This window comes from Colias philodice, chromosome 1 (assembly GCF_061535455.1).
Source record: "Colias philodice isolate Cphi_HAF_F1 chromosome 1, ilColPhil1 Martin Lab GWU primary, whole genome shotgun sequence".
Lineage (NCBI taxonomy): Eukaryota > Metazoa > Arthropoda > Insecta > Lepidoptera > Pieridae > Colias > Colias philodice.
In genome coordinates, this window is record NC_143086.1 from 1,506,088 (window position 1) to 1,514,478 (window position 8,391).

Sequence of the window (8,391 nt, forward strand, 5' to 3'; positions counted from 1 at the left end):
TATTTGTATTATTTTTAATTATTTACGTATTCATAGTTAGTTAATAAGAAATCATATAAAAATGTAATTAGAAATAGGAATGTTCGAAATCATCCCCAACCCCATGAGGATAATCTCGAACTTACGGAGGGAGGAGTTATACATCCAAAATCTGCTGAATCCATATTTTAGTAGTTCACCTAAATATTAATACTTGCAACAATGTATATATGTCGTAGCCATATCGTAGATTTGCTCATTTCATGAAATGGCTAACATAGTTTAATCAGATCGTTAAATCGTCAACGTTTCACGATTTGGTCGTCGACATTTGGCCAGATCGTGTAAAATATCTTAGAGAGTCCATAAAACATTAAAAAATTCAGAATATTTTAAGAACTTGTTTATTGTCATTTAAGTTAGTGCTGTGTAGGGAATGCAATCTCGCGAGATTGAGGATCGGACGAGATCTCGCGAGATTATGAAAATCAATCTCGCGAGATCTCGGCAATTTCGAGATCTCGCGAGATTGGTAGTTCAGAGTATCAATTTTTGCAAATAATTTCACTAATAAAATAGATATAGAACTCCCGGGACATTGAAAGAAAAAGAACCATAAGTATTTTGAAATCAACATTTATTTTTACGAAGTCAAAAAGATTAATTAATAAAAATAATAGAATTTGAGTTGAGACTTGAGATCAATCAAATCAAAGGCTCATTTCGCCAAACTAAAAAAGAGAAATAGAATATAAAGTGAAAACCAAATAAAAACAATCAAATTAGGAACATTAGCAACATCTCGCTATACAATTATTTACAAACTGTTTTGGAAGTAGCTTCTTAGAAAGCACAACGTATTTAAGGTATCGTCACCTAACCTACACCTTATTTTGCAGGCTAGATAGCCAGCCGCTGAGAATGCCCTTTCAGATTCCACACTTGTTGGTACTATAGTTGTGAGGCAGTTATCAGCGAACTGCAAAAGTTCTCCTAAGACCCCAAAAGTTCACAAGTAGATCGGAGTTCGCTCCGTCCGTGTCGGTCGTGTCAGTTCGCGCGCTGCTGCGCGTCAAATAGAACGTTTTCATGCTCGAGTTCAATCTCGCTAATCTCGCGAGATCTCGCCCATTTTTAGGCCGAGATTAATCTCGCATAAAAGGGCCGAGATCTCGCGAGAACGAGATCTCGCGAGAACGAGATTGCATTCCCTAGTGCTGTGGTAGCGCCGGCGAATACCAGAAGCGAATTGTTTTTTTCAATAGAAAACAGTTAGGTTAGGTTAGGTTAGACTTTAATAAACAACGCACGAGCCGAGCGAGCAAAGCGAGCGTGCCGCGGCAGCGGCCGGCGAGTGCCAGAAGCAGGGTTGGCACGATTAAATCATTTTGATTTAAATCACGATTTAAATAATGATTTAAATCAACCGATTTTTTCAATAAAAATCAATGATTAAAACAAAAAGGTTTAATTTTACTTCCTTTCACAGAAATCAACATAAAACAGATTAAGATATCTTAATTAAAAACTAGGGTCAACAATTCCAAATGTAGAAAACACTCTTTCTACAGCAGCTGACGAAGCTATCGCTCCAAACAATTGCTTCACCACTGAAAAAGTTTGTTTGACATTCAATAGCACGTTAGACTAAAGGAAAATCCCCGTACTGTCTCTTTAGGCACGCGGCGCGTTCCGTTTCGCACAATACAGTTACATACTTAAATAATAAAATGAAAAAATCAAAAAGTAATTATTAATTAGGATTTTTCCAATAAATCGTGCTTTATTCGATTTTTTCAAAAAATCATGATTTTTTCCAACCCTGGCCAGAAGCGAATCGCTTATTAAAAAAGAAACAAAAATGGTCGCATTTCGTGAAATGGCCAAACGTGGATACGTTTGGCCAGATCGACGATCTGGCCAAATGTGGATGACCAAATCGTGAAACGTTGACGATTTAACGATCTGGCCAAACTAAATTGGTCATTTCATGAAATGAGCAAATCTACGATATGGCCACGACACATCCACTTTGTTGCAATAGTTATGATTTGTAAGGAAGTGATTACGGAGAATTGTCGACTCAACCGTCGCGACGACATCCCTAATCATTTCTAAGAAGACGCGATCTCCAGATCGTGGTACTGTTTAAACATAGAATAAATCAGTTACACTCTAACCATCGTACCTATTGAACAGACCTTAATTATTAACTTGTCGCTGGAACTTGACTACCTAGTACCGGTTTGTAATTGTTTTTTAATTTACCTTTTTTACAATAACATAAAGAGGAAATCAAAAATACCTACTGTATCGATTTTAATTTTTTCACTTATAGAATGATAGGTACCTTATTGGAAAGGAACAAGGGTTATATTTCATTTCGTTTTTAACCTGGTTATTTAAAGTCTATGAGAAAGCGTCGTTGACTAATGACTTTGTTGGTTGGACTATGTAAGGACGAAGTTATTAAAGTATCATATTCAAAGACAAAGCCCTTCATGTTGCAATTAATATAATTTTCTCCTACAGTTATTTACTTTATAGGTAATTCAATTACAGATCTTTTTCAACCCTGTTTGTCATCCGTTGTGTCGTCCAGATGTTTCCTTTCATAGTACTCAGCGCCTTGGCGAGTATCGGTGCAAAAATAATATACGTCTTCTACTTCAAACGCCATCCTCCACTACCAGAAATCGACCTGGAAGAGTGGTGGGGACCCAAGGTCGCAAAATCCAAGTACAATGACAGTATCGTACCTTTCCAAGTGGAGTTCAGTAATTTGGTAAGATATTATTGATATATTTTCTAATCTGAATAGTCGATTTTGTTGATTGTACATTCCCATTTTTTCGTAAATTTATACAAATAACTTTCAAATTTCAAGGTCGTGAAGGACATCCAGGAACGCCTCCGAGACCGTCACCCGTTGACTCCGCCATTAGAGGTATCGCTTTTGAATATGGCTTCAACAGCAAACAGTTGGAGTCATGGCTGAAGTATTGGGCGGAGGAATATCCATTCAGGTTTGTACAATGAATTTAAATTGCTCGTGGTCGGTATAATGATATTTTGATTGACTCATTAATGTGTCTAATTTGTTTTACAGCGCTCGTGAAAGATACATTAACCAATATAAACACTACATGACAAACATTCAAGGATTCAACATACACTTCGTGAGAGTAACGCCAGAGGTAAAGTAAATAAATCTACTATGTATATAAAAATATAGGGTTTTCCTTCCTGACGCTATAACTCCAGAACGCACGAACCGATTTCCACGGATTTGCATTCGTTGGAAAGGTCTCTGGCTCCGTGAGGTTTGTAGCAAAGAAAATTCAGTAAACATTTCAACAGAAAAGCAGGAAAACCGGGAAAATCATTTTTTTACATACAGCGCCTTATGTAACATTTCGTTTGGTATTTAAACATAAAGGTGGCGAAACGGTATGAAACGTCAAATGTCGGTTTTATGAATAACTAGCGGTCCACCCCGGCTTCGCCCGTGGTACATATTTACGTTTTCTCTACATAAGAACCATCCTCGTACTTCAAGGAATATAATAAAAAAAGAATTATCGAAATCGGTTCAGCCTTTCTCGAGTTATGCGCTTACCAACACATTTTGCGATTCATTTTAATATATAAGATAATGATAAAGCTCGTCATAAACAAAACGTTACGAAAGTTGTACATAATATTGTACACCAGGATAAGAAATGAAACTACCGTATGTTTTTATTCATTTATTCGGTTTTTCATTCCACTTGATATTATATCCAATCAGGTTCCTGCAGGTAAAGAGGTGGTACCATTGCTGCTACTGCACGGCTGGCCAGGCTCCTCCTGATGTTCTATGACGCTATACCACTCCTCACTGCTGCGAATAAGGACAGGGATTTCGCAGTCGAGCTGATCATACCTAGCCTGCCTGGTTATGGTTTTTCTAGTGTGAGTTCTTTTTCCATTTTATTTTTGTCACTACGGCCTAGTATTATATTTCCTGTACTACGGCTTAGAATTTGATTTACACTGCCCATTTATGTGAAAATTATATATTTTTCCCGTAATACAAGTAAAGCTCAACTAATGTGTGTCTTTTGATTTATATTATTTGAAATTAAAAAAAAAATGTGCACAGATAATTAACAAATTGTATAATATTTATCTCAAACAAATAATTTATTTTGAGCAGGGTGCAGTTCGGCCTGGTTTTGGAGCGGATAAGATGGCTGTTGTAATGAGAAACCTGATGTCTAGACTCGGTTACAAGAAATACTACGTGCAAGGTGGAGATTGGGGAGCATTGATTACCAGTATTATGTCTACATTCTACCCAAACGTAAGAAAAACAAAATTTATATACTTATTCTTTAATTTCTCAAAGATTCCTGCTTATTATTATACTATACTAGCTGCGCTCCGCGGTTTCTCCCGCGTGGCTCCGCTCCCGTTTGTCTTAGCGTGATGATATATAGCCTATAGCCTTCCTCGATGAATGGTCTATCTAACACCAAAACAATTTTTCACTCCTGAGATTAGCGCGTTTAAACAAACAAACAATCTCTTCAGCTTTATAATATTAGTATAGATGTTGGGCATGTTTATTTAGAATTTAAATCCAATTTAACCATTGCAGGAAGTGCTAGGACACCACACGAATTCACCATTCTTGTTGAATCCATGGACCTCGATGGTCAAATACTGCTCCAGCTTCCCGCTGCATGCAGAGTCGGGGTATATGCACCTGCAGTCTACTAAACCAGATACTGTTGGTAAGATAGAACATTATGTCATGTACATATTTAATGTATTTATTTTAATAAATTCAGATTATACATCTATATTTTGTCAAAGAAGTCCTTAGAACTGTTGGTATTACAATTTGTGCTTAATATTATAATATTTTACATTTATATGAAGATTTTTGTAAAGGAGATTGCCCAAGTGACTATGGCACTTATCGGGTATCGCAATCAAACTTATTGTTTCAAGATGAAATATAGCTCAATTTAAAGCTTGATGTTAGTACTTTAAGATATGATTAAAGTTTTTATGTAAAAAAGCCGCAGTTCGCGACAATAAAAATAAAACAATATGTAGTTTTATTCAACACTTCAAAAAAATATCTACTTTATCGAGTTGAAACTAACAATGAACGTTAAATTTTACATTTATTACATAGGCAATATTATAATTTACAAGAAAAATATTAAAAGTAAATCGTAATAAACATTATTTCAAAATAAATAACGTTGAACCATATAGCATATACAGACGCTCCGATTCGGTTGGTGCCAACCATCCGACCACGACCAAATCGGAAAGTGAAGAGAGCGGTCGGTCCGACATAATTATTATTAATATTGGTTTGACGTGGTCGGATGCGCCAGCAATACCGACCAAACCAACTTCCTATCCGATCCAACCAAATTGGAACGTTTGGAAGCTTTGTTCCGACCAAATCGGCTCATTCCAATTTCCATAGAGTAATATAGGTAATTGGCTCATTCACATTCGCAACGCCGCCGGTGTAGGACGTCAACATGAACGCCGAGGGAGTTACGGTCACCGAACGTGACATATTAATAAAATTACTGGAACTATATAAAGACTTTTCCTGTTTGTGGGACTTAAGTAACAAAGATTACGCAAATAGAGATGCCAGAAATCAAGCGTATTTTATTATGTTAGAAGTATTAAAAAAAATTGACAGTGCGGCTACATTAAAAACCTTAAAAAATAAGTTATAAGAGCCGCATATGACTGTAATTTTCTCTATTTCTATAGTAGAATTTAGCCCAAGATTTAGCCCATTCTCTTCGTACTATGGTCAACTGACATATTACTCTATGGTCAACTGACAGCTGGAAGGCCAACCGTCGGACAATCTGTAGCAATGTTGGAATGGTTGCCATGTCGGTTCTAATATGGTTGGCACCAACCAAATCGGAGCGTCTGTATATGCTCATAGCGTTGAACACATTCAAACTATGACATTAAATGACGCATCAGATTGTCAGTGTTACTATACTTATAGATAATGATTAAAAAAACCCACCTTGGTATGTGGTATTATTGATTTATATGTCGACTAGGTTTCCGCCCGCGGCTTCGCCCGCGCAGTCAAAGAAAAACCCGCATAGTTCCCGTTCCAGTGGGATTTCCGGGATTGCGTCATTATCCCGGGATAAAAAGTAGCCTATGTCCTTTCTCGGGTATCAAAATATCTCCATACCAAATTTCATGAAAATTGGTTCAGTAGTTTAGACGTGATTGATTAACAGACAGACAGACAGAGTTACTTTCGCATTTATAATATTAGTATAGATTTGTCAAGTATTTATTCTATTGACATACTGTAGTCACAGTATTACCATATTTCCTACAGTATGGCGACGAATGTACTTGTGCAGAGAAACGGAGGGGAACTGGCGGGGGGTCGGGCGACGCGGGCCGCTTAATGCAATCACGCTGAGTTTGCATTAACTATCGCGAAAGGACGACGCAGTCGTATTTTTTGTGTAATAATTTTATTATACATAGGTACTTAGATATTCTATTATGGCGTGCAAAAACTGTTCCGTTTACGGATGTAAATCTACATTGAAATCCCAGAAGGAAACAATATTTCAGAAAGATTGTATTAATTGTATCTGTTGAATTAAAATCAAAGCTATGTATATGTTGTCCTCATTATTTTCTAATCAGATTGTACATCCCAATGCGAATGCATTACTTAGTTAAATGGTATAATATACAATTAAGAACATCCAAAAATAAAGTGTCCACGTAAATAATATTTAGCAGTGCAATATCTGTAATTATATATTTATGAACAAATAATTACATCAGATTTAATAATCGCAATTATTTTGAATGTACATATGAATAAATGATTTCATCATAATATTAATAATCACAATTGTTTTATTTCCCATTTGTTGCAACCCTAGCGTATTTTCGTGTGGCAGCGTAAGTACCTACGCTGGCGGCGGCATCGCGCGACATCAAAGGCGTTTCTTTACTGTAGGAAATAATATTGTAATACTGTGCTGTAGTTACATTATTAAATGTATGATGCAAATAGTTATTTACATCATACATTTTTTTTAATCAGCAAATATTTAAAAATCCGCAAATCATTTTTTCAAAACAAAAACTTTTACTTTTATATCAATTTATCCGGTATAATTAAGACTTAAATATGAAATAGTGATACATATGATCACTCTATACACATAGGCACGAATACGTGGCACAACTTAAATTATTTTACCGATACCACCCGTGGTCATTCTCGTTTACATTTTGTGAATTAGGTCTGATTTTGTCTGGATCAAGTCAGTTAAATAGTATGGTTAAACATTATTATTTTTATTTAGTTTATAGTGAACTTCTTTTTCATATTTTTAACCCCTTATTATAATAATAAACAAATACTAAAGGGGCTATAATATAACCTTCTTAGCTTTATTTGCTGCCTTGCTATTTCTTTTGAACTTTGCAAAATTATATTTAAAGTTCCTTTTTTGCAAAACATACTTAAATGTCATAATAACATTAAATAATACAATTTTCATCTTCCATCAGGTGTGGCTCTCGCGGACTCTCCAGCAGGCTTAGCAGCGTACATTCTAGAGAAATTCTCAACGTGGACCAATCTGGAATACCGCTCGCAGCCCGACGGCGGGCTCACGCAGCGCTTCACCAAGGAGCAGCTGATTGATAACGTGATGGTCTACTGGGTGTCTAATTGTATCACGACGTCTATGAGACTGTATTATGAGACGTTTCATAAGCGGTACCTTGAATTGAGGCTCGAACAGTGAGTTAATTTTAAGTGATTCTTCCTATTTAGTGATTGATAATTTAGCCTTAACTGTTTGGTTAATTGTCTGTATGTTTTATGTCTGCATCCATTGTTTAATAAAAAGTTCAATAGATATGTAATACCAAACCAGAGACTAAACTCTTCATAAAAGTAGAGTAGAAATATTTAAATTCTATGATTTATAAATAATTACGTAATGTGTAAACTTGTCTACGATATGTCTTCATTATAATATTCATATTCTGCGTATTATGTGGTCTTATACAGAATTTGGAACACTATTTGCAGAAAAACATTTCAATTAATAAAATCGATTACCTTTTACCATTTCCAGAATACCAACTCAAGTGCCAACCTTCGTAACCCGGGCGAAAAATGAAATCTACCACACATCAGACATTGTCTTGAAAAAAAAGTACCCCAACCTTTTGAAGGTTACAGATCTCGAAGATGGCGGTCACTTCTTAGCCATGGAGTTGCCTGAAGTATATGCTCAGGACGTTTTAACTGCGATTACTACGTTCAGGAATTGGCACAAGGAGAAAGAAGCACGTAAAACTGAGTAGTAATTGGAA

The 8,391-nt window shown here is 35.9% G+C and overlaps 1 pseudogene across 1 annotated transcript; it reads left to right on the top strand.

The window, feature by feature from the left end:
* The first annotated feature begins 2,339 nt into the window (after window positions 1–2,339).
* Window positions 2,340–8,391, top strand: LOC149490975 (juvenile hormone epoxide hydrolase-like; annotated as a pseudogene). Its single transcript, XR_016315730.1, has 8 exons — window positions 2,340–2,764; window positions 2,867–3,005; window positions 3,089–3,176; window positions 3,770–3,933; window positions 4,178–4,324; window positions 4,622–4,757; window positions 7,576–7,810; window positions 8,151–8,391. The product of XR_016315730.1 is annotated as a juvenile hormone epoxide hydrolase-like (transcript).